This window comes from Phoenix dactylifera, unplaced genomic scaffold (genome assembly GCF_009389715.1).
Source record: "Phoenix dactylifera cultivar Barhee BC4 unplaced genomic scaffold, palm_55x_up_171113_PBpolish2nd_filt_p 000182F, whole genome shotgun sequence".
NCBI classification, from domain to species: Eukaryota; Viridiplantae; Streptophyta; class Magnoliopsida; order Arecales; family Arecaceae; genus Phoenix; species Phoenix dactylifera.
The window spans coordinates 267582-277684 of record NW_024067712.1 but is presented as its reverse complement, the minus strand read 5'-3'; positions in this window follow the sequence as shown (position 1 = coordinate 277684).

Below are 10103 nucleotides of genomic sequence, written 5' to 3'. Positions count from 1 at the left end.
GAAAGTGCAGGCCAGATGTGTTGTGAAATTCAAAGCACTAATTAGCTTACAACTCACTAAAAGGAACTTAATAAAAAGAACTCACTTCGCACTACTTCCAACTAGTCATTGGGCTCTTAGATTTTATATACCTTGTGTGTTGAAAATTTTTTTTTTTTTTTCAAAAATTTTACCTAAAAACTCTTTTTTTTTTAATTTTTATAAAAACTCTTTTTTTTTAATTTTTATAAAATTTTAAATGCTTAAAAATACCCCCAAACCTAAATCTAACATTGTCCTCAATGTTAAAGAAAATTTAAAGCAGTAAGAGGACAGAGGAGAAGTTACCTGATATGGGTAGGTAAATTGAAAATTGTGGTAAAATTCTCCAAACCTGCATGTTAGTAATTTTTTTTTTTTTTATAGAAGATATTCATATGTTGGGTTGCCTCCCAAGAGCGCTAAGTTTTATGTCTTCAGCCAGACAATTATAATTCATTCATGATACACAGGGTCGGTCAGAAGTGTCTCCTCGACTTCTGGACTCAAATACTCAAGGTATGGTTTTAAACGATGTCCATTAACTTGAAATGACCTACCATCTTTAGTATTGCATATTACTACCGCACCATGCGGATGTACTTTCTCTACCGTGTATGGGCCAGTCCAGCGGGATTTAAGTTTTCCAGGGAATAGATGTAATCGAGAATCATATAAGAGAACTTTTTGTCCTTGGTAAAACTCTTTACGAGTAATCATTTTATCATGCATGACTTTCATACGATCCTTGTACTTCTTAACACACTCGTAAGCATCGTTCCTAATTTCTTCAAGCTCGTCAAGCTGAAGCTTCCTATGTTCTCCTGCTTTGTCAAGATCGAAATTTAAATGTTTAATAGCCCAATAGGCCTTGTGCTCTAACTCAACAGGTAAGTGGCAGGCCTTGCCATAGACAGTTCTATATGGAGACATTCCAATTGGTGTTTTGTAAGCCGTCCGATATGCCCACAGTGCATCTGTTAGCCTAAGAGACCAATCCTTTCGAGATGTATGAACAGTTTTTTCAAGGATGGTCTTGATCTCCCGATTGGAAATTTCGACTTGTCCACTTGTTTGTGGATGATATGGTGTACTGACCTTATGATTAATGTTGTACTTTCTCATAAGGGCTTTAAAGATTTTATTACAAAAATGTTTCCCCCCATCACTAATGATAGCACGAGGGGTGCCAAAACGAGCAAAGATAGATTCTTTAAGGAACTTGATCACCACTTTGTGATCATTGGACTTACATGCGATAGCCTCAATCCATTTTGATACATAGTCAACTGCCACAAGAATGTACTGATGCCCAAACGACATAGGAAAAGGACCCATAAAATCAATACCCCAAACATCGAAAATTTCTATAATTAAGATAGGGTTCAGGGGCATCTCATTCTTTCTCGAAAGTTTTCCTAATCGTTGACATCGATCGCAAGATTTACAATAGTCATGCGCATCTCGAAAAAGTGTGGGCCAATAAAATCCGCACTGCAAAACTTTTGCAGCAGTTTTCTTCCCACTAAAATGACCACCACAAGCATGGTCATGACAAAAGAAAAGGACATTCCTTTGATCGTGTTCAGGGATGCATCGTCTAATGATTTGATCAGGACAGTATTTAAACAAGTATGGTTCATCCCAAAAATACCACTTCACACGAGCTAGGAAGCGAAACTGTTCCTGTTTGGTCCAAGAGCTGGGCATTTGTTCAGTAACAAGGTAGTTGACTATGTCAGCATACCATGGAACATTGGTGTGGGAAATCATCATTAGTTGTTCATCCGGAAAAGTTTCGGATACAAGTAAGGATTCTGCAGATGACTCAACAATCAGTCTGGACAAGTGGTCAGCTACTACATTTTCAGATCCCTTTTTATCTCGAATTTCAAGATCAAATTCCTGGAGCAATAGGATCCAACGAATGAGCCTTGCCTTAGCATCCTTCTTTGTGAGAAGGTACTTAAGGGCGGCATGATCAGAATAAATAAGGACCTTGGATCCTATTAGATAGGGACGAAATTTGTCTAGAGCAAAGACAACAGCCAACAACTCTTTTTCAGTGGTAGAATAGTTAAGTTGGGCATCATTCAGAGTTTTGCTCGCATAGTGAATCACATGGGGAAGCTTCCCCACTCGCTGACCTAGGACGGCACCTATTGCATAATCGGATGCGTCACACATGATTTCAAATGGCAGACTCCAATCAGGGGACCTTATGATGGGTGCTGAGGTTAGTTCAGACTTTAGTCTTTCGAAAGCAGTTATACAAATTGGCGAAAAATTAAAAGTAGCATCTTTCGCCAACAAATCGCATAAGGGTTTCGACAATTTACTGAAATCCTTGATAAAGCGGCGGTAAAAACCCGCGTGCCCTAAAAAGGATCTGACTTCCCTAACAGTCTTAGGAGGTGGCAATTTAGCAATTAATTCTACTTTGGCCTTATCCACCTCAATTCCTCTTTGGGACACAATGTGTCCCAAAACAATACCTGATTGGACCATAAAATGACATTTTTCCCAGTTAAGAACTAAATTTTTCTCTTTACATCGTTCTACAACAAGGGTCAAGTGATGCAAACATTCATTAAAGTTAGATCCGAATACAGAAAAATCATCCATAAAAACTTCTAAAAATTTCTCCACCATGTCGGAGAAAATACTCATCATACACCGCTGGAATGTAGCCGGTGCATTACATAACCCAAAAGGCATGCGACGATAGGCAAAAGTACCATAAGGACAGGTGAATGTGGTTTTCTCTTGATCCTCACGTGCAATTGGTACTTGGTTATATCCAGAATAACCATCAAGAAAACAGTAATGAGAGTGGCCAGCTAGACGTTCTAACATTTGATCAATGAAGGGTAGTGGGAAGTGGTCTTTCCTTGTCATGGCATTAAGCTTCCTATAGTCGATGCATACTCGCCATCCCGTTTGGACTCGAGTAGGGACTAACTCATTGTGATCATTTTTCACCACAGTTATGCCAGACTTTTTAGGTACAACTTGAACTGGGCTTACCCACTGACTATCAGAAATAGGATATATAATCCCTGCATCTAACAGCTTAATGACCTCGGCTCGAACTACGTCCTTCATGATTGGATTAAGTCGCCTTTGTGGTTCTCTAGAAATTTTTGCATCTTCTTCTAGATGGATTTTATGTTGGACCACAGAAGGACTAATCCCCTTAATATCAGCTATAGACCAACCGATAGCTTCCTGATTCTTCCGAAGGATACTTAACAACTTCTCTTCCTGTTCTTTAGTTAGATTCGATGCAACTATAACAGGTAAGGTCTTGTTTTCCCCAAGAAATGCATACTTCAAGTTTTCGGGAAGGTCTTTGAGTTCTAGTTGTGGAGGTTTGACATTGGATGACACTAGCTGAGATTCCGAAATAGGCAATGATTCAAACTTGGTGGCCCATCTGCTAGTATCCATCACAGGAATGGAATCTAACAATGCATTAACCTCTTGACTTGACTCACAATCTTGACCAAAATTAGCCAAACATCTTTCTAATGGGTCAGAATAACTCGACTCTTCAAAAGAACTGCTAATTATATTCTCAATCATGTGAATTTCTTCCAAATCGTCCATCTCAGTTGACTGACTACTACTATGAAAAATATTGAGCTGGACAGTCATGTTCCCAAAGGCTAGAGTCATTATTCCATTTCGGCAACTAATCACAGCATTTGAAGTGGCCAAAAATGGTCTACCTAGGATCACCGGGATGTGACTTTCTGGATTTTTTACTGGTTCAGTTTCAAGGACTACAAAATCCACAGGATAGTAGAATTCATTAACTTTTACAATCACATCCTCCACAATTCCTTTGGGATACTTCACAGTCCTATCTGCTAATGACAAGGTAATATTTGTGGACTTTAATTCCCCCAAACCTAGTTCGGTGTAGACAGAATAGGGTAATAGGTTCACACTTGCTCCTAGGTCTAATAGGGCTCTCCGAATGATGGTTTCTCCTATTTTAATTTCAACAGTGGGGCAACCAGGGTCCTTGTATTTGGGGGCAATCTGTTGTTGAATAAGAGATGAGGCTTGTGCCGCCATCACAGCTTGCCTAGGAATACTGGTTTTCCTTTTCACCGTGGTTAGGTCTTTTAAGAATTTTGTATAGGAGGGGATCTGTCTGATGGCATCTAGGAAGGGTAAATTTATTTGAACATTTTTAAAGACTTCCATGATTTCATCGTACTGAGATTTTTTCTTTGAGTCTTGTAGTCTACTAGGAAAGGGAGCCTTAGGTGTGTAAGTTTCTATTGGTTTCTCCTCTATTCTCTGTGTTCCCTGTTCTTGTGCCTTTTTCTGGGGGGAATTTGGTTCATGCTTTTCTTCTTTTTCTTGCACAGGAAGTTGGACTTTGTTGTCCACTTGCTTGCCAGACCGTAAAGTGGTAATTGCCTGGACTTCATGGGTAGGGTTTTCATTAGAATCAATCTGAAACTGGCCTCTCGGCCCTTGATTCTGTTGTCTACTAGGGTTAGGTACTGGCTGACTGGGCAATTCACCTTTCTTCCTATCCCCTAGAGAGTTAGCTATTTGGCTCAGACTAACCTCAAGTTTTGCGATCGCTTGCGCATGGAATTGATTAGTCTGGGTTTGAGCTATGTTGGTCTGTTGTTGCTGTTGGATGAAGTCTTGTTGCTGCTTCATCATGTTAGCCATCATGGCTTCTAATGATGTAGTTTGCTGAGGGATAGGGGCACTATAAGTAGGGATAGGTGGAGCCAATGATTGGTTTATTTGTGATGGACCTATCCTGGAAAAATTCTTCTGAAAACCTGGTGGACCACCTTGATGCTGAATAGGTTCATTTTGCTTGTATGAGAAATTTGGATGGAACCTATTATCAGGGTGGTAAACTGGGCTGAATGAATTGGGAGTGGGCTTCTTGAAGGCACTATATGAGTTTAGAGCATTTGCCTGCTCAGCCTTAATGTTGGGTAGACTAGGACAGCACTCCACTAGATGCTCAGAACTATTACACAAGATACATAAACTATGTGGCTCGTGATCCACTTTCATGATGGGATTTAACTCTTTGTATGAACTCGAGCTTGTAGAAACAGTGAAAGCATCAAACTTTTTGCTTAAGTTGTTCATTCCAGTCACCAGATTGGACATGACATTTTTGAGTTCTGGGTCTGCCTTCATTTCATAATTACCTGGTTTTCTAGACCCGGACTCATCTCTATTTACTTCCTCACCATAGCTACTCCAATTTTGGGCGTTCTCGGCTAAGTCAACAAGAAATTCATAGGCTTGATCCGGGGTTTGGTTCATGAACCTACCCTTGTGCATGGACTCAATCATGTTTCTATGTGCTGGAGGTAGTCCTTTATAAAAGAAATGGACCAGATCAGCCTTTTCAAGGCCATGGTGTGGGCATTTGACCAACAAGTCATGGAATCTTTCCCAAAGCTGGGAAAATTCCTCCTCAGATTTTCCTCTAAAAGTTCTGATTGCATCCTTAATTTTTTCAGTTTTTACCATGGGATAGAACTTAGCCATGAACTTCCTAGATAGTTGTTCCCATGATGTGATGGAATTTGAAGCTAGGGAATACAACCATGCAGCAGCACGATCCTCTAAAGTCATGGGAAATAACCTTAATTTAATACCCTCTTCATCTAAATTTTGATTTCTAAACGTTTGACAGATTGTCAAAAATTTGTTTAGATGAATGTAGGGTTGTTCACTCTCGAACCCATGAAACTTGGGTAACATGTTTATTGTTGCAGCCCGAATCTCGAATTGGGCTGCATTATTAATTGGTAATACTATGCAAGTAGGGGGACTAGCGGATGCGGGTGCAAACAATTCATTTAGGGTTCTAATGTGTTCACCCATTATAGAGATCGACGGTTGGTTTACAGTTCGCAGGTTGTGATGAAAAGTTCTTTCAATCTCAGGATCAAATGGGGTTAACTTATCCCTTAATGACCTTCTACCATGCATACATTTTCCACAACTTAATTAGATTCGACTCCTACAATGAACGAAATCCTAAAAGAAGAGAAGGGCTAGACACAGATGACCACAACCAACACCACACAACAATTTGACCCTATTAGTCTTAGAACTAAGTGAGGTTTAGTAGCTTCTTAAATCTAGTTGCACAGAGATGTATCAGGTTAAAAAGTTCCTGAAATTCTCTCCTAGATTAGACAGCTCCTAATCTCCCTTTCAGATTAAGCTTGAGCTTACCAGTTAAGCAATCCAGTAATCAGTGACCAGGAAAGTCCCGGGGTGTGTGGTGGTGCCAGAAGGGATACACCGATACCACAATACCCGTAACAGTTCTCACTGTTGTAAAACTTTCCTAGACATCACCAATTACTAAATCCTCACTGGAGTGGCTTTCAGCCGCTTCTTTCCAAGAGCCTAATTGAGCTCGAAAACCCTAAGGCCAACGTCTAATTTGATTTTAATTTAATTTGGCTTAGGATAAGTATGCAAGGTGGTGATTTTTGGGCTAAGGACAGGTAATGACTTCCCGACCTTATCTTTTTAATGGATTTTGCCCTTAATTACTTTATGCAAATGCTTAATATTAAATGCAGCAAATAATCAATAATTTTTTTTTTTAAAGTTTATGCAATGTCATTAGGTTGTATTGATTAAATGAGCAAGCAAAATATTTTTTTTTTACTTTTTTTTTTATTTTTATTATTTTTTAATTTTTTAATTTTTTTAAATTTTTTTTTATAGCAATAACTTGAATGTAAGCTAAAACTAATCCTTATGCGTCACTCAATCTCCGAATGCCCGTTGAATAAGCTCTGGAGATTACTCCGTGAGGAGCCCCAATAAAGGTATGATAACCTCGGGGGATTGCACCTTATCAATTACTAGCAAAAATAATATTTTTTTTGAATTTTTTAATTTAATTAACTTTTTTTAACCTTTTTTTTTTGAATTTCAAATTTCGAATCACAGAATTCAAATTTTGAATTTAAATTTTTGAATTTTTTGAATTTTTGAATTTTGAAATATTACTTTTTAAAAAAAAAAAATTTTTGAATTTTTTTTTTTGAATTTCAAATTTCAGAATTTAATAACTACGAAATTATTAACTGAAAATAATAAAAATAAAAACTTACTACCGGAGTACGTTCACTCCGGGCATCCAAAATCCAATTTGATCTTCGTGATCGTTCTTGCTTCTCGATTTGCCTCCCCGGCAACGGCGCCAAAATTCTGTTGTGCGGTTCCTGTCCACCTAAAAATATGCTAGACAGATCGTTGTTAGAACCGACGAACAAAAGTTAAATTTAATTTACTCTTACCTGTTCTACTCGAAGAATAGTGGTTGTAAGAGGTCGATCCACAGGGAGGCGATTGGAGTTGCTTAAAAATTAGAACGTTCACTCGGATTTGAAATCGATTTTTGAATAATAGAAGAAAAACATTATATCGGGGATGATGATGGAATCTCTAGTCTACCGGAGAATAATTTTTAATTGAAATTAACTAGACGACATGTACTCAGATTCAAAAAATATTTTTAATAAAAAATAAAGCTCTGGCATAAAATTAAAATGGATGAAACTAAGAGATTGAAGCAAACATAAATTTCATAAAAGAAGATTTAATGTATTGCATAAAAGAAATTAAAATTTCAGCATAAATAAAATCTTAAAAGTAAAACACTCCACCAAAATAAAATTCTCTAAAGTTAAAACTTAAAACATTGTTCTCAATTAAAACTCAAACTCAAAACACATTGCTCTTAATTAAAATAACAATAAACATAAAACATTGCCCTTAAAAATAAAACTAAACATGAAAAGAAAAAGAAAAAGAATAAAAAAAACAAAACAAAGCACTGGCTCTGTTTGAAAACAGAGCATCAACACTTCTTCTTCCTCCAACCGAGCCGAGCACCCCCTGTTCCTCCTCTGTTTCTTTGGCTCAACACAGCACCACCCGAGAGCTCTCCTCTCTTGGTTCCCACCCCCCACCTGAGCACCCTCTGCCTGCCTTCTTCCCCCCTTCTTATAGCACTTGGAGACGCGGTGCTGGGACGAGGAGGAGAACGCGGAGGATGCGCAAGAGGCGGCCGGGCGCGGGATCCTCTCTTCTCCCTTCTTCTTCGCACGGGAATGGAAAGAAATCTGGGAGAAACGTGGATGGATGAAGCCGGAGGGGGCTGTGGCGTTGATCAAGAGAGATGAGGACGTGCAGACGGCTGTGAGTCAGGCGTTGCTGGGATCACGGAAAAGGGGTTTCCTTCTTTGGGTGCCGGATTGGGGCGTTCATGGCATGGGCGAGCTGGCACGGACGCTTGGATGCGGAGGAGAAGATCACGGAAGAGCTGGGAGCGTGATCTTCGGGAGGAGCCGATCATGGACGCGGTGGAGGGGCTGATGCGGAAGGAAGGAGGCGCTGGGATCTCGAATCCGGCTCGGCCGCGATGCTGGGAGCTGAGATTTGCTGGCTGTGAACGCGTTGATGGCGTGGGATAGCTGATGATGAAGCGGAAGCGGAAGATGGCTGCGTGATGCTGGGGATCCGACGGGAGCTGGCACGGTGGCTGGCACAGAATCAACGGGAGGACGTGGATCCGTGGGTGCAGAGGCGGAGGCTGCCGTGGGACCACCGCTAGCATCACGGGAGGGTGATCGACGGAGGAGGTGCTGGGATTTTGATGGCATAGAGGAAGGAGATCACGGCTTTGGAAGGTGCAAGCGGACAGGATTGGAAGGAGTTGGGAATCCGGAAGAGGAACACGGATGGGATGAATCCTTTCTTCTCCCCTTCTTTCGCACGGGATGAAGCTGGGTGCTGTGCCGTTGAGGTGCGCTGATTGCGCGTTGGGGACGAGCTGGCAGCGACGCGGATGGAAGGTGAGGACGCGGGCTGGTGACACGTCTGATACGCGGAAGGCTTGCTGGAGCGTGGCTGAAACGGGCGAGAGAGCCGCTGGAAGGAAGAAGAATAGTGAATCATCAAAACAAATTTCCGTAGCACTGTTCATATGAACAGTGTTTTTACGTAACACTGTTCATATGAACAGTTTCATCTCAAATACTGTTCATATGAACAGTGTTTTCACGGAACACTGTTCATATGAACAGTGATTTCAGGAATGAATAGTAATTTCGGGAATAAATAGTAATTTCAGCTATTGTTTATGGGATTGGAGGTTAAAAAGTTCTTTTTTTTTGTGATGAAGTGAGAGTGGGAATCTTTATTCCGGAAGAGTGCACGTGCTAATCCGGAAAGGAAGGAATGCGAGGATCACTGGAGGATCGCACGCGGGCTCGGATGTTTGGGAGCAATTGTGCTCGATCAGATCATGGCAGGATTGGGCCCGCATTGTTTGAAGTGTGGGGAACGAGCTGATTAGGCTTACTTGCATAAATAAAACATTAATTAGTTAATTTTATTATTAATAATTAGCTAAAATACTAATTAAAATAGTCTGATGATTGCACTTTTGTGCTCTCATCACTCACAATCTGGTTCCAAAAGTCAAACCACTCGCATATAGTGGGCTCGATATGATCCATTTAAATTCAAAGATCCTCAACATCTGTCAATTCACGAATCTTTACACTCGGTGAGTTGTGCGACACGCGAGTAAACCTGCACTTGGAAGCTCAATTCTATACACTTGTTAGGGAAAACATAGAAGCTACCACCCAAAAGAAAAATAAAAAATAAATATGTCTCATTGTGCCCTAGACTTATTTCATTACATCAGTCTAAGCATACCTAAGCCCTCAAAGGCTGTCCACAGTTATGTTTGGACACAACTAGGTGAAATAAGTCTTCCTTCTACACTCATGCCTCTTGGCTTCAGACCAACCACTTTCCTAGACACGTCCCATAAGGCTATATTATTTCATAACTGTCAGAAACATGCCAAAGTAGCCAATATTGACCCATTACTGCGAAAACATAGTCGAAAGTTGCATAGGGCACCAACTAAGGCTACTTTTGACTACCTTGCCTCCAGGAATTCAAAGCACATGTAGGCCCTGTTTGGGGGAGCTGTTGGCAGTAGAGCTGTTAGAAGTAGAGCTGTTGGAAGTAGAGCTGTCTGA